The sequence below is a fragment of the Canis lupus genome, chromosome 23 (assembly GCF_003254725.2).
Source record: "Canis lupus dingo isolate Sandy chromosome 23, ASM325472v2, whole genome shotgun sequence".
NCBI lineage: Eukaryota > Metazoa > Chordata > Mammalia > Carnivora > Canidae > Canis > Canis lupus.
The window spans coordinates 28,881,975-28,906,675 of record NC_064265.1 but is presented as its reverse complement, the minus strand read 5'-3'; the positions used below and the strand labels follow the sequence as shown (position 1 = coordinate 28,906,675).

At 37.6% G+C, this 24,701-nt stretch overlaps 1 protein-coding gene across 3 annotated transcripts in view; it reads left to right on the top strand.

Annotated features, from left to right (window-relative positions):
* CPNE4 (copine 4) overlaps positions 1 to 24,701 on the top strand; it is a 670,646-nt gene that overhangs the window by 401,111 nt on the left and 244,834 nt on the right. The window lies entirely within an intron of this gene.

Genomic DNA, 24,701 nt, shown 5'->3' with positions numbered 1-24,701 from the left:
TGCATAAGGCCAAGCCCTTAGTACCTCTCTTACTACATCTATTCTGAGACTGTTTTTCCTCATCAACAAAGAATGTGGGTAAGAGGAAGCAGGCTGTGCTGGGGTAACTGGAGTGATGCAAAGTGTTTTTAAAGATAGAGTAATGGCAATAAAACACAGTAACTGATGGGTAAATGAAGAATGCATGTAGCTGGACATGGTGGGGAGGTAGTGATTTTTGTTACATTCTATGAAGATAACACCGGCTCATTCATCTGTGCTAAATGAATGTCTCTTGGATCCTGAAAATTATACTGATGTTCTAGAAGAATATAAACTTACTAAGTACCAAGCACTTCTAAGTGATTTACATTTATTAACTCATTATAACTCCATGAGTTAACATTTTTCCCCTTGTTGTATATATAGGAAATAGCCACAGAAAATTTAAGTGCCTTGCCCAAAATTGCACAGCTTGTACAAATTAGAATTTAGGCAGTCTGGCTTAAATCCTTGGGCTATTGACATCTATGCTATCAAGCTTCAGGTGTTTAATTTAATTCCAGTTAACCTTCCAGAAATGAGAATAGAATCAAGGATGCTAACTGAAAAGGTTTATCCCATTTCAGTAAAAAGTCATGGAGAAAGACTCAATCCTCAATTAAGTGTGGCTAAAATTTTGACACAAAGCAAAAATACAAAGTTTTTAAACATCTAGGTGTTTTTAAAATACCCTAGAAGGAAACAAAACCAAACTTGTGTCCAATTTTTGCCACATTAAACGCCCAAGAAACTGAATAATCTATAGTTTTTGAGCAAGAAGGATATGGACCAATAATTTCATGCCTAGTCAAGTTGTGATTTCATCAACCATTTATTCATTGACTCAGTCAATATGCTTATTAGGTGCCCATTATGTTAAAGGAAGTATTTGCAAGTAGAAGAAAAATATCCTTAGACTTATTTATTTATTTATAAAGATTTTATTTATTTATTCATGAGACACACACAAACACACACACACACACAGAGAGAGAGAGAGAGAGAGAGAGGCAGAGACACAGGCACAGGGAGAAGCAGGCTCCATGCAGGGAGCCTGACGTGGGACTCGATCCCAGGTCTCCAGGATCACACCCTGGGCTGAAGCCAGCACTAAACCACTGAGCCACCAGGCTGGCCCTTAGACATATTTTTAACTGCCTTGGAACCATGTTCCATCTCTGTGTCTCTTGACTGTCATGGGTTCCTAAAGGTACGGTGTGTTTCTCCTCATGAAGTTAAGTAGACTAATGGAATTGTGCTATAGTTAATGTTAGTCTTCAGAAAATTTGACTACATTTAAATGGTTGAGCATTGAACCCGGCACAGAATTAATATTCAATATAAGGTAATGATGGTAGTGGTTATGATGTTATAGTCATATACAGTATGAGTCAATATTTTAAGTCAATTTGCTAAAATGTTTCAGCAAGTCTTAAACCTACACAAGTGAAATCAAAACGTTGAGAGTCTATTTTTTTCTGTTAGATATTTCCCCAAATCTTCTTTTTATCTCTCCTGATGTTAAATATATAAAAGAACTAGCAAGGAAAGTGATTATTACTAAATAGTGAATGTATAAACTAGAAGTAGCAGATGGGATAAAAGTCATAGCTCATAGTAATTGTACATTTCTAAGAGTATTGACTTGTACAGTGTACAGAATATGCTTCAGTGTCATGTGGGAACCATTCTGAAGAACTTCCAAAGAGAAAGGAAGATTGAAGCTGGGAAAGATGTAACATTGTCTTTTTTATATGTGTGTGTGTGTGTGTGTGTGTGTGTGTGTATTTTAATATAGAGTATATATAAATTATAATAGGTTATTATGTGTATATATATGCATATATATAGGGAGTGCAATTAAAAAATAAAAAATGAGAAAGTGATTATATTTTCCATGATCTCATTTGTTCCATATTCTCAGGGCTGAAATCACACAACTAGCCTGAATTAGGTGTCTACACTATGCCAGCCTCATGAGGGATTCTGGTGTGGAAAGAGCCATGAGGTATGGACATTACAGCATAGTTCAGCTACTGAACTTAGGCTTAGGCTACTGAGTTGACAGCCTGGACCCAATACCTATTCTGTTCTTTCATGGATCTATGACCCTTTGTCCATTATCCTCCCTGATAATCAACTTCTCTGTAGGAAGGGGATGATAATAGTATCCAAAACAATGACTGTTATAAATATTTTATAAGATATCTGTTAAAACCATTTGCATATAGTTAACAGTAATAACACATTAATAATTGTTTTTACCATAATATCAATTTCAAGGAGCTACAGTTTGGTGGCTAGAATGAGTTTGAAATAAGCTATGAGAACATGGCAGATATATAGGACATACAGGGATCCTTAGGATCATTTATAGGAAAAAGTTGCTTTTGTCTTTCTGGAGGACTCAAAGAAAATGTCACAGAGACCTTAGAGAATGAGCCAGACATTTGTATATGCTGTAATTAGAACACAGACTGGGGCCAACACAGAGGATAGGGAAGGGTGTGTGTGTGTGTGCAGAGGTGGTAACCAAAGATAAGGAAATAGAGGAAAAATATTATTTTGGTTAATTTTCTCCCTACATCTTTGTGTTGCTTCCATACCACTACCCTTCCCCATGTCTTCACACTGCTGTGTTCAAGAAACATTCATCTGTGCGTTTTGTTGGGGCCGTACTCAGACCGGATCAGTGAAAAAGAGTCCATGCTATTTGAACTGCCTCATGGCAATAAGTCTCCTTGGTCCCCTTTAAAAATCCCAGGCTAGGGAAATCAGGCCTCAGGGTCACACTGGGGATCCAGGGGTAAAGAGAAGGTCCTTACCATGCTAGACTCACACCAAGTGCTGTAAATACAGCCTGTCATTTCATTTTCACAGTGATTTGCGAGCAAGGTCTTGTTATCCCCATTTTGCACAAGAGAAAAATGAGGCTCAGAGTGATCACAAAGCTAGAACTAGTACACAACTTGAAACTATAGTTTAGAAATAATGTGCTGCTTGTCCAAGTAGCCTGCTAAATAGCGGAGGAGGCAACAACTTTTTTTTAATCATGGACATTGTCAACCCACATTATATCATCTTTAAAAAATGTATCTAAAGTGTGTAGAATTCGATTAATAAATACTTATACTTTTCAGTGTAAACACTCTTTTCTGTGCACCATATCGCTTTGCCCTCTTTATTTGAGCAATGTACCCTGTGCTGTGTAAATAAGAGATGACAACTCCTATAATATGTGTGGGGAGGGATGGATTTGATAAAACAGAAGCATGCATAATTCAAAAAGCACTGTCCCACTCAGTTCCTGCATAAATAATTTGCAGATTTTCTGGATTTCTGTCAGCAACTGCCAACCCCCCTTCTCTCAGAATCATATTGGGCATTGTATGTGGAGATGGGATGGTGGAGATAATATTTGTTTTTCTCTGAATCTAATTATTGTCATTTCACTTTTTAAAATGTTTTATGATGAATGTTATTGGGTTTTATTTATTTTTCCTAGCAAGCAAATTGAGATGCAGAGATGATTAAAGGCAGCCCAAGGTAGTGTTGCATATGGGTGGAAGGGGTGGGATTGGAACAAAGAGCAACCATAGGATACTTCCTATCCAGGGAATTCCTCTCTCTCAAGGAGGCTTCTCTTTCCAGTATGGTGCCTGGGTACAGGTGGACACTGCATAGATAGGTGCCTGGCATGAGAGGATGGGTGTCTGGCTTTTATGCGGTCACCTGGATCCCTCCTGGCCACCTCTGAAGTAGATGTCTCTATCCATTGTACTGAGTGCCCTGGGAAATGGATCCCATTTGGACCATTAGTAGAGCTCCAGCACCTGCTGATGTTCATGATCCCTGATACTTTCTCTCTATTCCCTCATCATCTCAATTGTAGGTTTTGTTTTGTTTTGTTTTTTCCCCAGGCGATTGACCTTTTTGAGCTATTTCCATTCCCTGCAGAAAGTTCTGCAAACTACATACAGGTATTGGGAAACTGAAACATGTATTTTTACCCCTCCCTTCTCATTCAAAATGCTATTCTATTTTTATTCTATTGTAGTAGCCTAAGTCGGTCAGGGGCACTCTAAGAAGGCCCCAAGCCCATCTATGTTTTCATTCTATTTATGTCTAAAGAGAGAGACATGGAGCAGACTTCAAATTGTGTTTCAACACCCCTCTCTCTCAGTATCTTTGTCTATATATAGAATAGACATAGATAGAGATAGAGATTTAGATTTAGATTTAGACAGATATGATGGAATATATATATATATATATATATATATATATATATATATATATGAGACAGAATTTTTAGATATAGATCTATATATAAATGTATCTACCTATCTATATATATATCCCTCCAGGCTTCTTTAACATGGGCAGAATTTTTATTTCTTCCCAGCATGGCAGGAAACCACCTTTGCTTTTATACCATAATGTCTCCTCCTGCATGGTGTGTAGCTGGCTCTGGGGCTGAGGTGGTCTCCAAAGAAGCTGTTACTGAGGACTGTCTCTTGCTAGCACTCCCAACTGCTACAATAACAACTCCTTCCTTAAAGGAGAATCTGGGTGGGGCATCTCCATGTCCATTACAATGATGGATGACTTCTAAACTTTCTTAGTGATACACTTTTGTCTTTCTTCCTATGCATATCTAAATACATACCCAGTGTTCTTTTCCTATGTAGGAATTTCTTTGTCTGGTGGCTGTGAAAGGAGGAGCAGTTTATACTCCTTTGGTAAGGTGCAATCACTTCCTCATGGGAATCTGAACCAAAAATTGATTTCCTATACTCTTGTCAGACCTGATACTTCCCTGTGTGACACCACTTAACTCCCCTTCTCGTTGCAGTATCTTGATGTTTCCTTTCTAGCCATTCCAAGCTTAGTGTGATGCTGCAGGTGCTACACTTTTCTCAGGAACTGGAAGGATAGACAGCATTTCCCCTCCTTATTAGCTAGTGATGGGTTGGGGAAGAACTCTGTTCAGAAGCATAAAGCAGGTACAGGCAGGAGGGGAACAGCAGAAAAGGTTGAAAGGAAGCTGTCCTACTTCTTGAGAAGTAGAAGTTTCCTCAAGGGGATGACACAGTAAGTGGCCCCATATCCAGATAAATAGTTACCCTAGAAGGCTCTCCTGAGATAGTATGAATGCCTATTTGTATCATAACTACTGAGAAAACCACTCCAAGTGCATTTCCTACCAAGCTCAGGTCATTAACAAGCCAGAATTTGTGCTCTAGAAGCTCACTCTGGGGATGCAAGGGCATTCAATTGGCATAATAAAAAAGCTAGATAACACACTATGGGACTCTTTTTTAAATATTTTATTTATTTTTCTTCATGAGAGACACACAGAGAGAGAGAGGCAGAGACAAAGACAGAGGGAGAAGCAGGCTTCCTACCGGAAGCCCAATGCAGGACTTGATCCTAGGACCCCTGGATCATGACCTGAGCTAAAGGCAGACACTCAACCATTGAGTCACACAGACGTCTCACTTTGGGACTTCTTAAAGGGCTGCCAAGGACTCAGGGTGTTGTTCTCCAAGTGTTTAAGAGCCATACCACCTAAGGTTGGCAACTGAAATACTAACACAAATATTTGTCTTGCTGCTTTGAAGGTCCTTTGATTAGAATTCTGGAGTTAACCGGCTAGATATACCCCACACTCAGCTGAGCAGAAATTTAAATCAAACTGTAGAATTAAAATCCTGTTGATAAATATTTTGGCTGACTGTTTCCTACTGAGGCCGGCATTTAGCCAACATATTTGTTAACTGAGCTGCGATTTGTTCTTTTGGATTCCAATTCACTGGTTTTATGTCACTCTTTGGCTGCTGACAGGGCTCACTGCAGAGGAAATTGAAATAAAAACTAATAATGATCCAAACGACTAATGGAATAAAATTGGAAGCCAATTGAGAAAATTATAGAGGAGAAAATCAGCTGAACTGGGAGTGGAAGAGATAAGGCTGATTATGCTAACTCCTTCATGAAAATGTTTCTGCTCACCCTGCCAGATGTGGCTTCTCCTGTGCTAATCCCTCATGGCACTCACCAGATTCTCCCTCGTGCTAGACAGATTATTATGTGTAAACCATTGTTTCCTCCTGACTAGACATTCAGGTCCTTGAGATTAATTCCATCTTTTCTATCTTGTGTTGCCTTGTATAGTGCCTCATGCATGCTTGTTAGTTGAACTGTAGAATGACAGGCCTGGGAACCCTGAAATGACGTCATGTAATTCCTCCTTTAATGGGTAAGGGAACTGAAAAGGAAGAGGTTTTGACAGTTTGCCTGCGGTTGGTTGGTTAGTGGCAACCCAGCAACTAGCCAGCAGGTCTCTTTACTCTCAAGGCATAGTATTTTTCTGATATGATATTATTACATTTACACAAGTTACATGTGAAAATGCTCCCATATGTAACAAAAATAGAAAGCATAAAATAAAAGCAACCTGTGATCCCACTATTCAGAATAATCATGATCAACATTGTATTAATGTATGTATATGTAAATATATAAATGTATAAAAGACATTTAATATATTGACATATAAATAAAATACGTAAGATAATAAGTAACCTATATGTAAATAAAGGCATGTCAAATTTTAGTAATTAAATATATATTAAATAGGATAAACTAAATAAAATATGAATATATTAATATATAATACATGTGTATTTATAATTTTGTGCCCTGGTTTTTAAACTCATTTTATATTATAAGCATCTTCCCATGGTATTATATTGTCTATATACATATGATCTTTAAAGACTGCCTTAAAAATTCCATTATGAAAAAAAAAAAAACCTCTCCATTTTGATTCACAAATATTTTCTCCCAGTTTGTAGTTGTCTCTTCCTTCTTTTAGCAGTGCCTTCAGCAGTACAAGTTTTTCATTTTGATAAAGTCTAATTTATCACTTCTATTATGAATCATGCTTTTGATCTCATATCTAAGAACTCTTTGCCTAACCACTGGTAACTAAGGGAAAATTTTTATTTCCTTTCTTCCAAATGGTATTTATTTTGTTTTCCCTATCACACAAACTAGAACATCCTTATGTTGGAAAGGATGGTGAACGTACGCAAACTTGCCTTATTCTTGATCTTAGAGGGAAAGCATTCAGTCTGTCACATTGAATATGATGTGAGCTGAACATCGTTTTATAGATGCTTTTTACCCTATTGAGGAAGTTTCTTTCTATTTTTACTCTGCTGAAAGTTTTTAGCATGAATGGGTGTTAAATTTTATCAGGCTGTTTCTGCCTCAATCAATATGATCATATAGATTTTTCCCCTTTAGACTATAAATATGGCAGATTGAGTTAATTCATTTTTGAGTATTGAACCAACATTGTATCCTGGAATAAACACTATTTGGTCATGATACATTATTCTTTTATGTATTTACTAATGTTTAGTTAAGTTTTTGTATCTATGATTGTGAAGGCTGTGGTTTAAATGCCAGTTTCTTTTAAAGCATCATTTTTTAAAGTTTTTAGATTCCAGTTGGTTAATATATGAAACATATAATATTAGTTTCAAGTGTACAGTATAGTGATTCAGCACTTCCATACAACACCTGGTGCTCATAACTGGAGTACTCCTTAATCTCTGTCACCTATTTGTCCTATCCCCCACTCACTTCCATTCTAGTAGTGTAATTCTGGTCTGCCTCACTTGTGCACACTGTCTGGAGGACAACCTGAAACCTGGGTGATATTTTATACCATAATTCAGTTCTCAGAGCATTTGCCATATTCATCCCAGTTGGATTTGTGCATGGACCCCTTCTTGGTAAGCCTGGGACTTCAAATACAGATATAAATGATTCCTTCCTATCTTCCTCTTCTCAGCATCCTCTCTGTGTTCTCTAGCTGGGGTGAGGAGGGAAGAAGAGAGATGTTGGCTCTGCTTATATTTGCTTAGTGAGGAGCGTGGATAGTCCAAGAGAGCTCCACGCCACTGTATCTGCAGCTGTCACATCAGTGGGTGGGGTGGGTCACATCTCTTATGGCATTTGCTCAGGGTGAGAAGTGAGTGATTGAGCCTCCTCTCCAAGACTCTTTGGTGGATGCACTCACCGGAGAGAGGCACAGAAAGAAAGGGACACTGCCTGTTTGCCACATCTGTGTAATGGGGTAAAAGGGGAACTGCTTCTTTTGTGGGGTTTGTAGGGTAGGTAGGGTAACAGGGATCCATCCTATAGGGCCTTTCTCTTCTCTGTCCTCTGGATAGAGGAAGTGGATTTTTCTTGGGACATAATTTTTTTACTGTACCCTTTGGAGATTCTCTGTTGCAGGCAGCTCAGCACCCAGGCCAAGACATATATGAGATAAAAAATAAGCCCCAGGGAAGTCACTGTCAAGTCTTCCTTCTTCAGTAGCCCAGTCATCTTCTTGATTCCACCTTTCAGCATCTTCTGATAGTTGCTTTATGTGGGTCCAGGATTTTATCTGTAATTAGCAGCAGAAGTAGAGTAGAATCTGCTTATCCCATCTTCAACAGAACCAGAGCCATCATTTTGTTTTCATTACTAGCAAGATAGAATTTATTTTCTGTATTTATTATTTTATTTCCTCATTGAATTTCTTGTTTATGTCCTCTGGCCAATTTCAAAGGAGATTTAAATGCTTCTTTTATTATTTAATAGGAACCCTCTGTATATATTACTTGCTTACAATAATTTTATTTACTATAAAGTAATTTTTCCTTTTTAAATTTTTTATTTTTACAAATCTATAATTATTTTTTTCTATTGTGATTTCTTCTTTTTACATTCTATAGTCAGATAAATAGATATATTTTCTTCAGTTTCATTTGTTTATTTTTTCACATTTAAAGCATAGTCCATCTTGAATTTATTTTTATTCTGTGGTAAAAAGAGATTTAACTTGATTTTTATTTCTTCAAAATAGTTAATTGTCTCAGCATTTTTGTTTATGTGATCCTTTCCTTTTCTACTAACAGATATAATTATTGAATGAATAAGCCCTTTTTCCCTCAAAGAAAAAATTCTTTACCACCCACATCTTTAAGCCTAATGAAGCCTTTCTTGGAATCTAAGTAAGAAAATAAAATCTAACTTCTCTCATAAAAGGTGACACAGAAAGAATCTTCTTGTCTTCACTTTTCCACTCCTCCATCATCAATCCACATCTAAAGGAATAAATAAGTAAATGAGCCAAACAAAGAAATAAGAAACATAATTTAAAAAGAGATAATGAAATCTGGCTGTCCCATGATACTAATAAAGGGAGAAAATGCAAGAAGATAACAGTTATTATAAAATCTGAAGAGGGAATTTAAACCACAGGCTTTCACTATAGTTTGCATTTTTCTCCCTAGCTTTTGTCTTTAAAAAAATGCAAACCATATGAGTATTTATTGTCATCTTATCTTTCTAAATGGAGAATTAAAGTTGGTATTTAATGGAGAAATAAAATTACTGTATCTTTCTTAATTTGCAGATACTTCTTGTTTTCCTGCTTAAATTCTTTGAATTATTCAAATAATTTTAATTGGCTATCTTAATAGCCATACAAATTTAAAGATATACATCAGCCCCTCAATTGCCCTTACTTTTGGACAAATGGTGTAAATATACTCCAAATGCTAATTTCCTCTTGCTGGAATGTATGTGACTCTCATAGTGGAAGAAGGAATCAGGGTGAAATGTGGGGTAAAGGAGAGAATTGGAAATACTGGATGCTCTTGATGAGTCAGTGATGACCTTTGCAAATTTCTCCAATTTTGATGAATTTTTCTTGAGCTAGTCAGCCCAACTAAGTTTCATATCTTGATGCACTGGGCCAGCCCTCCTCTGGCATTTTTAGCTGAAAGATCATCCTTGTACCCAAAGTGACCTCACTTGACCTATCATTTACTGCCAGTCTCCATTCAAAACTGATTGTGCTTTCTGTATAAGAATATCTGTAACAAGTGCTCCCTCCCCTAAACTTATGACGACATATTGATATAAATGTCAACTACAAAATATAAGCCATAAATCCATTAGAGGGAACTTTGAACCCTTGGTAGTGTAGACTCATGGGTGCCCTGAACAGGGAGGATTTTAGTCATTGAAATTAAAGGCCAAGAATCTTGTTTGAGCTAGAAGGGAACGAACATTTTAAAGCAGTGGCTTGGTGGTTTCACATATTCTATCATGTAACTGTCACATCAGTCTGCAAAATAGGCCTATTTGCCCCATTTCACAGATGTGGTAAAATGAAACTTGGAGAGATTATGTGTCTAGCTCAAGGTTGCAGAGTCAGTAGGTAATGGGGTCAGCATTTAAATCCGGACATTGCACTCTAGAGTCCATGCTAACCACCATATGGCACAAGGGACACAAGGATATTATAGGGGAAATCTGGGCACAGTCTTGAGTAATATTAAGTCACATGTTGAGATGCATCTTAAAATTCTCTTTCTACTGATAAGGTCAAAAAGAAACTTTTTTGGGGGGTATTTTATATTTTCATATCTTTTTTTTAACATTCTATGTTCTCCATTTTTCAATAAAGAGAAAAAAGACCTCACACTCAAAGTATTGGGTCGGCAATAGTATCTATCTGGAAATAACTTTACAATTTATTATATGTATGTTTATTTATCTCTTCTATTTATGGCAAGTGGTACTAATTTTCCATTTGTGGTAGTGACATAAAGCTCCAGTTTTTTTAGATATACTTAATTTTGTAATATGTCAACTTAAGGAAAAAGTATCTAGATGCAAGTAATAGTAGTATATGAAAGATGAATATGTGGGAAGCACACATTTTGTTTTGGATATCATGCTATAAATTCTTAGAACAGTGTCAGTGCTTGAACAACATGATATATAATCCCTTCCTCTAAGGCACAACGTTAAGCCCATGTGACATGGACCACTGAATTTGAGAAATATCAGTGTCAGAACATGACAGCATTTTTCTTGCAGAAAGAAAAACTTATTTTTCTCACTTTTGAGGAATTTCTAATAATGTTATATACTAGATGAACTGCTAGGAAAAACTAGATTTTTCTTCCTTTAAAAAACTTATGGGCAGCCCTGGTGGCTCAGCGGTTTAGCACTGCCTTCAGCCCAGGGTGTGATCCTGGAGACCCTGGATCTACTCCCATGTCAGGCTCCCTGCATGGAGCTTCTCCCTCTGCCTGTGTCTCTGCCTCTCTCTCTCTCTGTGTCTCTCATGAATAAATAAATAAAATCCTAATAAAAACAAAACAAAACAAAAACCTTCTTCTGCTTCCAGGTAAGATAACTTTTACGTAGAATTCTACATAGAATTTAAAATTTGACATACAACAATGCTTCTAACAGTATCTTTCAATTTATTTTCTAAATTTGCCATGTTGAAGTTAACCTCAAGGAAGACCTTCATTTTCAGAAGCATCTAATGCAAGGTTATTTATTTGTTCCACAAATGCTTATTGAGTACCTACTACATGCTAAGTAAGCATTGCACACTTTGGGGTATATCAGGAACAAGGATGAAAGCAGGGATACCAGAGGGAAGGGTGTTATAGTAATATAGGTGAGAAATGATGACAACTTGGACTAGGGGAGACGGGGGGAAGTCATAATACTCTGGATATATTTTGAAGGTAGATAGATTTCTTAATGAATTGGATGTAGAGGGCAAAAGAACTTGTCAGCAAGAGGACAGCATAGGATGGAATACCTGGGAAGGAATCACTGTGGCAAAGACATAAATCCGGAGAGGAGTATGGTCTTTAGGCAGCCATATTTTAATGGAATCTTCTAAGCTCTAACTATGTGCTTAATTCAAGGGAAAAGATCTATAAGATACTTGTTTTTTGCTCGTATAGCAAAGTAAATCTAAACGATGACCAACATTTTTTTGCCAGAATCTCCCATAGTGTTGAATTTCAGAGGGTGTATATGTGCATGTGTGTGTGTTTGCATGCACATAGGATCTGCTAATTTCCACCTCTAAAAGCTATAACCTGGGGCTTCATTGAAATGCATTATCACATTCTGCTGATATATAGTCCCAGTGGCAGTGATGTGTATGAAGTTATTTCAACAACAGATGACACATAAATCCAACCAAGTTCTTCCCGTCCTCTCTTGAAGGGGTGACTCTTGTGATTTATTCTAGCTTAGTACTTTCAACATTTGTCAAGCAATGTCCCATTGGGCTCTTTACTCCTTAATTTGTTGTTTTTATAGTATAGTTACAGTATCATTTTATAGGATTGTGTAGTTGATGTTCTGGGCATCTTTCTTTTCTTTTTTTTTTTTTTTTCTATTTGTTGCCGTAGCAGCTCCATCTGGGATTTGAATGTTAATTCTTCCCTCTTATAACTTTACACCTTGTACTGATGAGGTTGGATTGTGGATAGGAGGGAGTTACCTAACTGTACCAGTGATATGTGAGTTTAGGTGACTCAGCAGAAGCACATGTTTCATTTCCCAAATATTTACTAAACTCCGGTCATGTGCCAGGCACTGGGATCATAATGATGATGAGATACTGTCAAGATACGTCAAGTTGTAGTATTCTAGGTGAATGATGATAGGCCTACTCTAGAGCAATGATATTGATAGTAGATGAGAGAGGAGATGGAATTCAAAAGTGTATTATCTATGTACATAAAAAATAAAGGCATTTTTAAGTTCTCAAGAAATAAACCATTTCTCAGAAATATATCACACACAAAACTTTTCAGCAAAAAGCATTCAAATATGTAATCCAGATTACCAAGAGGTGAATCAGAGCGAATGTTCAAGAATAAAATGTGGGAACACAACAATTTCCTCCTTCATATTTATCCATGAAAAAAATGATATCCACACAAGGACTTATTCAAGAATATTCATATAATATTTATACAGTCCAAACTGCAAACAATCCAAATATCCTTCAATGTAAGAATAAATAAGCAAGTTATGATATATTTGTACAATGGAGCACCACCCAGCAATAAGAACAAACTATGAATGTGTACAATAATCATAAACTTTATTTTACTGAAGAAAGCCAAATATAAAAAAGTATATACTGTGTGATTCCATTTATATGAACCAAAAATAAGCAAATCTAAATTAGGGTGATAGAAATCAGTATAGGGAGAAGCTTGCTTAGATTATGAAACTGTTCTATATCTTGATTATAGTATTGGTTATATCACTATACATGTTTGCCAAAACTCATTGAACTGTACTCTTGGGACATCTGGGTGGCTCAGCGGTTAAGTGTCTGCCTTTGACTCAGGGCATGGTTCCGGGATCCGGGATTGAATCCTGCATTGGGCTCCCTGCCAGGAGCCTGCTTCTCCCTGTGGCTATGCCTCTGCCTCTCTGTGTGTCTCTCATGAATAAATAAATAAAATATTTTTTAAAAAAGAACCATAGTCTTTAAATCTATGCATTTTATTGCTGGTAAATTATATCTCAATTAAAAAAGAGTGAGAGGGGAAAATAATATTTGAAGATCAAGCAATCAGAAAATTATACCAAGCAGATTTAGAATCTGAGCAATATGGTGTTATATTGGCTTTCCCTAGCCTTATCAGGATGCTACCCCCATATGTATTATTTACTATATTATGCTATTTTTAATCATTGCTTCTACTTCATTCTCCCTCACTGAAATATGAGCTCATAGTCCCTAATTCACCTTGGTTGAATGCATATCATTAAGTATTTTCTTGGAATCTATTGTGTCCCTAGCCTAGGAAAACTATCAAAGGTACCAGTCCACTTCTGCGAGATTTGTTGAAGGACTGCTGTATACTTATGCCATGCTCCATCTGGGTTAGCATCATAGTTAATCTTATTTGATTCTATTAAGTTCCCAGTTGTTTCTATTACAAATCCAACTTGAAGAATCACCACTTTTCTATATTTCAGTTCCAACTCAACATTCTTTCTTACGATATTGTGAAATAATTCTAAAGACTAAAATTAAATACTCTAAAACATAATAGTCACTGTGGCAAAAATATGGGAATTCACTAGTAGATTGGATTCACTCCTCTCTTTGTCTTTTTTTGGCATTATGGCTATTGTGTTTAAATCATAAAATGTTTTATATCCTGCTGTGCTACCAGCTGTATCCTATTTGTCCCTTGCTGCTGTTTTCTAAAAATACAAATGAAATAAGACTAGAGGCTGCTACTGTAGATGAGCCCATGAGACTGTCATAGCAGCCATGGATTGCTTTTTCTACTTGGTTTAATATGTCTTGTTTTATATATATAAAGGGCATTAATCCATATATATAATATGAACATTAAAGTCATGTGTATAGTAATGCAGGTTTCCATTTCTGGCAAAGCCAAGGTTTGGAATAAATAGATCATTTTTACAATGAAAAGTCTGGTTTCTTCCTAGAATACATTTTAGGTAATCCAGTGTCTGTGGTTGGGCACAAAAGCAATTAGGATCTGAGAGATCAAGCTTGATGGTATTTTTTCTAAAATGGTCACCTAGAGACATTATCTTCTTCTATCAAGTATGTATCTCTAACACTAAATTTTTAGCTGCATCTTTTTTGAATCTCAGAAGAGAATTACAAAACATAATTCAAATTGTTCATTTTTTAAAAAATGAAGTATAGTTGACACAGTGTCAACTGTGTACAAATTAGGTGTAAATTAGGTACAGGTGTACAAATAGTGATTGAACAACTCTATAAATTCTGCTATGCTCATTGCAAGTGTACCATCTGTCACTGTACATCACTATTACAGTATCACATTTTTCACACTCCATCACCACCTCTACTCTGTATCTATGGGTCTGTTTCTGCTTTTTGTTTGTTTTGTTTTTTAGATTCCACACATAAATGAAATAATATGGTATTTGTCTTTCTCCATCTGACTTCTTTCACTTAGCATAATACTCTATAGCTCCATCCATGTTGTCACCAAAGGCAAGACCTCTTCTTTTTGTATGGCTGAGTGATAGTCCACTGTGTGTGTGTGTGTGTGTGTGTGTGTGTGTGTGTACCACTACTTATTTATCCATTCATCTATTGATGGATACTTGGGCTGCTTTCATATTCCATATCCTGTCTATTATAAATAATCAAATAATCAAATTCTTCCCTTTTAAAGTGAGATGTAACATATATTATAACTTCAAATTACATGGAAAAATCTTTAAAGATGCCCCTGGCATTGATTTTAAAAAATAGTGAAGTTCAAGAACAGTAAGAAAGAAAAACTCAGACTGTTTGTGGAGACAGAGAGCTCACTGGATTTTGGTGACTTAAGAAAGAGATACCCAGAAGTCCTAATGTGGTGGGTGGGGTATACTGTACCAGTGGAGTATACAGTACCTCTGTGTATATTTACATTTATAAGGTAGGAGTGGCTGTTGAGATCTCAGTGAATAACCCTGCTCAACAAAACTAATGTTTAGGATGAGTTTTCGGGAAGAATGTTAGCTTAAAAGAACAGGTGATAAATTTCTCCCATATACCTCATCTTCTTCAATTCTGAGTTAGTTAGTGGCGCAAGGGAGCTCATCCTACAGATGAGCTAGAGAGAACAAAAAACACATAGATTCTAAAGCTACATGAGAATTTTCCCTGAGAAAGTATTTTTTTTTCTTCCAGGTTCATCTTACAGTTTTCCTTTTACTCTGAACTTTATGATATAAGGTACTGTATGAAAAGTAGCTTACCTCAAGCTCTAAAATGGGGAGGCAACTCTGGATGGTAGAAGTAACTGAACACAGTCAGAAGAACTGGGGTTAGTGTTGCATGATATTGACAAATACATCTTTGTCCCAAGAGCCCTCATCTGTAAAAGCACAAATAAGGCTTCTCTGAATTTCCTCTGACTTTCTGTGACTCTGGCTTGAATCTTTCTCAATTAGGAAATGATCTGTAATCTTTCTTTTTTCCAATCCGCCCAACTGTACTCATGTGGTATAGTTTGTATCCTTTAGTCATTTGTGTTACTCTTGACTAAAAGGTCCCAGGTTCTCTAGAGCTCCCTAAGGCCCTGAAGAGCCAAACAAATATACCTTTTCACTTTCTGCTATAAGCTAAACATTCTACTAAACACATGTATGCACACACACACACACACACACAATTTTATTTCGTCATCACCCACAACCCTGTGAAATAGGTATTATTTTCCCTATTTTCAGGGAGGGAAGAAAGGGAGCAGCTTACCCAGGATATAGCTTATATGAAACAGAATTAGACTCCAGAGCCCATCTCCCTAAAATACTCATTTCACTTTATTTATTCATGCAAATCCAGCACTTGTGTTGAGTGCCTAGGATGTGCTTGTCTGTATGTGGGAGGTTTGGGATGTTCTTGGAGTCTACAGAAATATTAGTTCAGGCATTTTTTCCCCTTCAGCAGTGAAAATACTTAAATATAGATTCCACCAGAACTTTTGCGGAGTTCTCTGCTTTTATCATAAACGTCCCTGGGGGATCCCTGGGTGGCACAGTGGTTTAGCGCCTGCCTTTGGGGCAGGGCATGATCCTGGAGTCCCGGGATCAAGTCCCACATCGGGCTCCCTGCATGGAGCCTGCTCCCTCCGCCTGTGTCTCTGCCTCTCTCTCTCATGAATAGATAAATAAAATCTTTAAAAAAAAAAAAAAAAAAGAATTATTTAAAAAAAATAAAAATAAAAATAAACGTCCCTGGGCCCCTTGCATTTTTTTTTTTATTATTATTTCTGGCTTCACACAATGGCCATCAAAGACCTAGGGCATAGGGTCTGGGCTCTGGGTCATGTTTTGGTAATCAGCTGCCATGCTAAAAACAGATGGCTTGTGCCTTTGGGTCTGCTGTATTGCCCAACATACAATGAATGAAATGACCGAGAGTTCACTGTGTGTTATAGCCTTTCTGAAGCCCAAGGACCTTCACTGGGCCTCTCTCCAATGACCTGAATCATAGTCATCAGCCTGGGGAAGAATTTTATGACTACTTTCAATGTAAACCTCCACAGAGTAGATACATCCTAGCCTGCTAATACTCAAATTATGTTATTCAAGGCAAATCAGGACATGACCAAGAAGTAGCTGACACTGGTAGGAAAAGGATGTCTTCTTACATATTTATTTGTTCTCACATTCTTCTTGAGACTAAGCTGTACCTTAGAAATGACTACTCACAATTTATTGGTCAGGCCTCAAAACAGCAAAAAATGGTTTTGCTAAATTGTAGCTGCCATTTCTTTTTTTTTTTTTTTTTAGATTTTATTTATTTATTCATGAGAGACACACAAAGGGGGGGGGGGGAGAGAGAGAGAGAGAGGCAGACACACAGGCAGAGGGAAAAGCAGGCTCCCTGCAGGGAGCCTGATGTGGGACTTGATCCTGAGACTCCAGGATCATACCCTGGGCCAAAGGCAAGAGCTAAACCACTGAGCCACCCAGGGATCCCAAGTAGCTGCCATTTCTAAGGATCATTTTTAAGACTGTACTATGAAGTCATTCACATGGTCCCTGTTTCTCACTCTGGATTATATTTGGAATAATTTGTGACTATGACACCAAAAGCTACTAAGGAGTCTTAGATAGATCACTCATGTTTCCCTGAAGCTCCTAGGTCCCCTCCCCAAGTCTTGTTTCAGCAAAACCAAATGGCTCATTTATATTCCATTGATAGTAGAAGGTCAAGTGTCACATTCCATGAGAATAGGACTAGAGACTCCACTTGGGTGATCCCACAAAGATTTCAAGATTCTGTGCTGCTATGAAAAATTTTCAAGAATATCAGGCCTGTGTAACTTCCTGTTCTTAACTTGCTGTCTACTCCAGACCCCTCACCAAGGATGTTCTTCAAATCCAAGTTACCCTAGAAATGAGAAGAAGGATACTGTCTCCTCTGATTTCTCTTCTTTTCCCCAATTCTCCATATATGAAGGAAGTGCACACACCAAATAACTTGGAAAAGTTTTTCTTCTGAAGAGGTTCCTATGCTTAATCTGCTTTCACTTATGTAATGTGCTGTTTTCTTTCTTGTGAGAGAACATTACACAGGCTTACCTACTTAAATATGGATAAAACTGGAACCCAGAAACATTAAAAGACCTGATCAGACCTCTAACTTGAATTAACCTCAACAATTCTACCCTCTTTCCCATGATACACAACTAAGGATAAGCTAGGCAGCAAGGCACATCACATGTGCAAAGGTTACTGGCATCTACTAAAGATTTGAATTCCATCCTTTGTCCATATACTCAAGAGTCCTCAAGCTGTCTTTGAGCTATAGTCCTTTTTTAAAAGAGAAATAGAGAGCGCATGTGCATGTGTGCATGTGTGTGTGTGTGTGTGAGGGGGTGGGGGGGACACAGGGAGAAGGAAAGAGAGAGAATCTTAAGCAGTTTCCATGCCCAGAGTGGAGCCCAACACAGGGCTCAGTTTCACAACCCTGAGATCATGACCTGAACTGAAATCAAGAGTTGGATGCTTAACCACTAAGCCAGCCAGGCGCCTCAATCCTTTTTTTTTTTTTTATTGTTTATCTATTTGAGAGAGAGAGAGAGAGAGAGAGAGAGAGAGAGTGAGAGAGAGAGAGAGAGAGAGAGAGCATGAGCAAGAAGAGGGGCAGACTCCCTGATGAGTTATGTAACCCAACATGGGGCTCAATCCCAGAGGACCCTGGGATCAAGACCTAAGCTGAAGGCAGACATTTAACTGACTGGACCACTTAGGTGACCCCCTTTTTTTGTAAACTTTGAGTTCTGCATTTCTTTCTAAGCCACATTTATATCAAACTCCTATGTTATTGGATAACAAGAAAGATATCAGAGAGTAAGTATGGTCTGAATAACTGATTCTATTTCATAGAATCATGGAGTCACAGTGTTAAACAGGGCCTTTCAAACCTTTCATGATAAAGTATGAAAGACCAGAGGATTTAAATTACTCAGCTAGCTGGCTGTAGAAGTCAGATTTTCTGTCTTCTAGACCCATGTTTAGTCTGAGAGCTTAGCATATTAGGGGTTCTTAGTCAGTGTTGGATTCTGTCCTCTGGCCTCTGAATAAGGAAACAGGATCTCATTCATTCATTTATTCGTTCATTCAGAAGAAGAATGTGTTGTATATCTTTTCTGTGCTGATAAAAGAGCTCCAAAGAATCATGAAGTAGTTCCTGTATCCAGACCTTACAATCTAGTTACAAGTTCCAATGTACACATCAGTGCCTCCATTTCTTTTTTCATTTAAATAAATAAAGAAAAGAAATATCTGGCTTGCTACATGTGATACCAGATTGAAAACAGAATATAGTTTTGATGTTGGTTTTATTGAAACCCCGCAACATGTGCTTATCCTTAAATATTTTGCAATGTGGCTGATGAAAGCAATTTGGCCTTCATGCCTAACTTTCAGAGAGGGTGTGATTGCAACATGATTTTACAACTCCAGTCATTTTTGCATTCATTAGAAAGTACCTCAATGACGTTCCAAAACTCATTTCCCATCATGTGCTTTCAGGAAGGTATTTAATTGCTGTGTGCTCACTGAAAATGAAAGCCTTGACCCTGTCTGTATTCAGAACACATGTCCCATTTTAATCCCAACAATTTATAGTGGTGGTGTCTATATAGATATGACAGTCTCTAAGAGCTTATTTCTGAACTGTGGTGATACCAATCTTGTGGCTTGCTGGCTGTGCCATAGTGGAAGGCTCAAGAGTGATGGAATTAGGGTCAAATACAGCTCTACCAATTCAAGTACAGGCTATAGGATCTTAGGCAAATTACTAACATCTCCAAATGTCCATTCAGTGAAAATGACACAGCATCCCGCCGGGTTCCAATGGGGATTGAATGATATGTGGAGTATCTAGCGTGATGCTTGACACATAGTAGGCTTTCAATAAGTTACTTTCCTTCTTTTTTCCTGTGTAAGGAAACTTGTGATGTGTGAGTGGCCTCTTATTCCTGCCTCCTTACTGAGAAATGGGGAAATTATATTGGAGATTCAATACTGGATGAAAATAAGTTGAAGCATATGAAACATCAATATTTCCCAAATGATGTTTTAGGTAGCTGGATTTTTCTGGGACTGCAGAAGTGAGGCAGTGACCTCGATGTCTGTTACATCTATGTGAACAAGGTACCTGCTGACAATAAAATTGTGTCTGGGCAGGCATTTAGTTCTTTGTGCAGTTAGAAAAGCCAGTCAACTCCCGAAGGTAGGGAAAGACATTATCCTTGATAGCAGAATAGCTAACTCAAGGTCAAATTCTCTCTACCCTGGTAAATTAATGAATTCTGAATTGTGTGGAAATGTGGGAATAGGACAGATATTTAAGGAGAGGAAGAATAAGTTGATTATTTTCTAATCCTTGTTAGTTTATCACTTTGGAAAATGATCCATTTGAGCTATGGCTAGACTTAACAGTCATTGGTCTGTGCTGATAGAAGGATCAGGGCAACGAGCATAAGGAACACATAAAAATCCCTTTTTCGCATTTCTTGACAAATAACCAAATTCCAAATCCTATAAAGGAATTCTGGTAGGATTCCTACAGAGATATGACCAAATTCTTTTGTTTTAGCCTGACTGGTGGTTAAAAATCTAAGTAGTTTACTTTAGAAACTGAAAAAAAAAAAAAAAAAAAAGACTTCATTTTGCATAACTGATGCATCAGCTCCATTTACTTCTACTTTGTTTTGTAAATCAAGTTTCTCTGAATTTGCAGGATTTGAGAATTAATTGGCTTCCCCTGCCTTGGTTATTAGGAGTATATATAAAATGGAAATTTCCCCAGATTATGGGAATCTTGACCAAGTCCTTATTTTTTGAGTATGTAATTTAACATTACACTTCTTTTAGTAATGAGGGAATAGGTAATCCCTTGAAGAGATACTCAGGGTTGATTATCAAGTTTTCCTGTTTTCCAAAGGAAAATATATAAATAGGAGGTATAAGAACCCCTGAAGCTACCTAAAGATCTGAGAAGCCAGATACTTTTGAAAGGATTTGAATAGCATAATAATACCCAGAAAATGTTGATTTAGTTTGTGGACATAAGACTGAGTGAGCAAGCTGCAGTAATGAGTGTGGAATTTGCTTTGTAGTACAAAGCTACATTCTCCCATTCCAAATATATCTGTTTCCTCTTGTGAAATGAAATCTCCTCCAGCTTGTGTAGCCTTGGTGGGAGAAATATTCCATGTACCTTCATTAACAGTGGAAACCAAAGGGATCATGTTGTCTCTGTCCTCTCCCTGGTATAGCCGTGGGTATCCAGCAGATGATTTCTCTCCAGACCTTCCATCTTGAGTGAGTAACAAAGGGTGGATGGAGTATTTGAGAGTCATTTATCACATGGTTACCCTAGCAGAATGGATAGCGTCTGTCCAGTCTTGCAATGAGACAGCTCGCTTCCTGGTTGCTAACCTCCCAAGGCTATGTAGTCCTGGCAGTTTCAAAGCCAGGTCCTCCAGCCTTCCACTGATCCCCTAAAATCCATTCTCCAACAAATGCTCTTTTTTATACATTGGCCAAAACTAGTGTCTACTGCTTGCAACAAGAAACCATAACTGATCTAGTCCTTTATTCTAAACTTGTCTCAAAGTGCATTGCAAACCATCAACTAATCCGTGGGATTATGGGTGGAGAATTGTCAAGCTGAAAGGGGTTTTAGAGTCCTGTAATCTAACCACCTCTTCTTTTGTAGTTCTTAGGGACAATGTGGGGTGAGACATGGGTTAATTATCCTTGGATTGTGGAAACATTGTAACGTAAAGGTTAAGTGAGTTGGCAAGATACATGAGTCACCTGTCTCAACAATGGGAAGAAAGGGAGCACAGCTCCCTTGACACTTTGTTCAATTGTTGGTGGACTGAATTAACATTGAACAGTCACAGCAATGGTGTGGCAAGAAGTGCCTTTACAAACCTGTTCTATATAGTGTCCTTTCATTACCAACTGCTTGTCAGGACTGACTATTTCTACTTAACTATTTTCACTTGTTTCTTCAACTGTAAAATGGAGGTGAACATTACTTCACAGAATTATTGAGAAGTTTCAATAAGATAAGTAAGGGTTTCTAAGCTCAGGACATAAGAAAGTACTAAAAATTATTTTAGAGAGTGGAAATTATTAAATTGTTAATCATAATGTTTTTTTTCTGGACACCAGAAACCATTCTATTAGTAAGTGTTTGTGAGGATTACATATGCAAAGGAAGTAAAGCAAACATTACTTGTGTAGCATGTATTTGGATGTAGAGATGTGACACACAGATGCCCCTTCAGAGGATTTGTCTAGCTGCTGATAATACTGGCAGTCCCTTCAAGGACTGACTCAGCTGCAAAGAGCCCGCCCCTGTACCCAAGGTCAAGTTCTGCCCTGAGCAGCCTGTCTATTGACTGACCGATGGAGGAGGAACAAATGCCCTGGCCATACCAGCCCGCTGTGAGACAGCTCTGTCAGGCCATGTTAGCTCCAGAGCTTCCCGTGGAGGGCAGCCAAGCCTGTTGCTGGGCCTTCCTCTGTCCTATCTTGCTTTCTTCCCTTCCCTTCCACAGACGTTGATTCCAGGGGCATTCTCTAATAAATACACTGAACACTAAACTCAAAATCAGCTTTCAGGGAAATTCAATCTACAACACCCTATGTTGGGCATTTTACACTGAATTCTCTTAGGGATCTTATGAAATATCTATTATTTTTCCCATTATAACAGATGAAGGATTTAAAGCTAAGGGAAGTAAGCAACTTGTCTAAGGAAGCACATTACATAACAAGCTAAGATTCTAATCTAGTTCAGTTTGGTTGCAAAGACTGTGTTTTGAGAAATTATTAATGTATCTCTTCTTGGCCCGAAAGAAAAATTTTCTTCTCCCAGAGTGAGCAGCTGAGCTCATGCTTTGGGCAGGGTCAGAATCATTCTGTCCACATAACTCTCTTGATTGGTTCAGACTAGATTCCCTTCCTTTTGCCTTTATTCATTGGCATCTACTTTACTCCCTGAGTTTGTGGCTATTGTTTTAGCCTAAAAATAGCAAGTATCAGCTTTTACACATTTTCAAAAATTTCAATGTAATCATTTAAAAATAGGCTCCGAAATTTTGTTTTCCCTCTATTGGCAACCACGGTTGCTATGGAGTTCAAGTAATAGATTGTGATGTTTAACACTGAATTAATTACTACTTCTCACTCCCAGGGAACATCTAATTATACATATTCATGCTGAGCAGGATTTGGTTTTCTTAAGGAAAGTGTGTGTGTGTGTGTATGTGTGTGTGTATGTCCTTTTACTCTACAAGATACATAGGATGGAGGAAGAGTCTTGGTTTCTGATCTTCTAGAAGACTTCTCTTTCTTCATTAATTACAATTTCTCCTACTAGATCTGGCCTATATTAATATTGTATTTCTTTCTTACACACCCAAATGGCTTCTCTATATGGTCATAGTGACCTTTTTCTTTTATTTTAAGCATCACAGTAAAGTGAAGCATGAAGATTTCCCCTTATTTCCTCCCTCAGTCTTGTTTTCATGGCCATTTTTACATCATGGGGCAGTGAAGTATTATTGGAAATAGCATGTATGTTTTGGAACCAGATATGTAACTGAGTCTGAATCCCGATTTCACCTTTTAATTAACTCAGAGCAAATTATATCAGGACTGAGCCTCATCTCCTTCATCAATAAAATGGGGATGATTTTGTCTACCACATGGATTAAATTAGGTTTAAAGCAAACTTAGCACTGTGCTTCTCAAACTTCGATGTGCAAAATGGACATCTTGTTAAAATGCAGATTCTGATTCAGCAGATTAGGCATTGGGCCCAAGGTTCTGCATTTCTAACAGGCTCTCAATTGATGCAGCTGCTATTGGTCCATGGACCACACTTTGAACAGTAAGAACAGTAAGAACTTATTTTTAACAGTAAGATAATGCTCTATACACAGTATGAGGTCAGTGCATTTGTAGCTATTAGTATGAACCCTTCATTAGTTATCTTATGCTTTTTGACAGAAGAGCACAAAATTCATACCTATTAGCCAGATGGAGAAACTGAGCCATGGACAAGCAGATCATGCAATATCGAGATGACCACTGGGTGTCTCTGCTGCTTATTGTTGCCTTACTACTGCGAAGCTTCTATTTTTCCCTTATGGGAGGTGTTGCAACTCCTGCTATTAATGGGAGTTACCCAAGCATGTGTCGAAGAAAGAACGTAAATCTTGTGGCATTTTTATGTATTCAACTAATAAAGCAATTTCATGTTTTATTGTAAAGAAACCGATTTTTTTGACACTGACAGTAAAGCATTAAGGAATGTACTCCTTTAGATGGACTTATCATATTGCTATATTTTTTAAAATTGGATTTGAGATATTTGTTTGAAATGGAGTTGTGGCTCAAAAGCTTAGAGGACCTAAATGGTTGAAATCGTGCAAAACAACATGGTGCCTTTTGAGATTTGAATGCAGCCCCTTGCTGAAAAGATCCTGGATTCTTACAAAACAGGAGTTGGCAACCTTTCAGATATGGGTAGGCGGTGTTTCTTTTATTTATACTCTTCATTTAGGGGAGGTGGTAAAATGCTGCTTCTTTGAGAAGGTTGGGAAAGGACTTTTCAGCATTCCTTTATCGGTGGCTCAGGGGAGTACTTCTTTCTTTAACTTCTGCCATGAACATCTGCAACACAATTTCATGTCTCCTGGGCCTCCTGACTTCTTTCCTCGAAT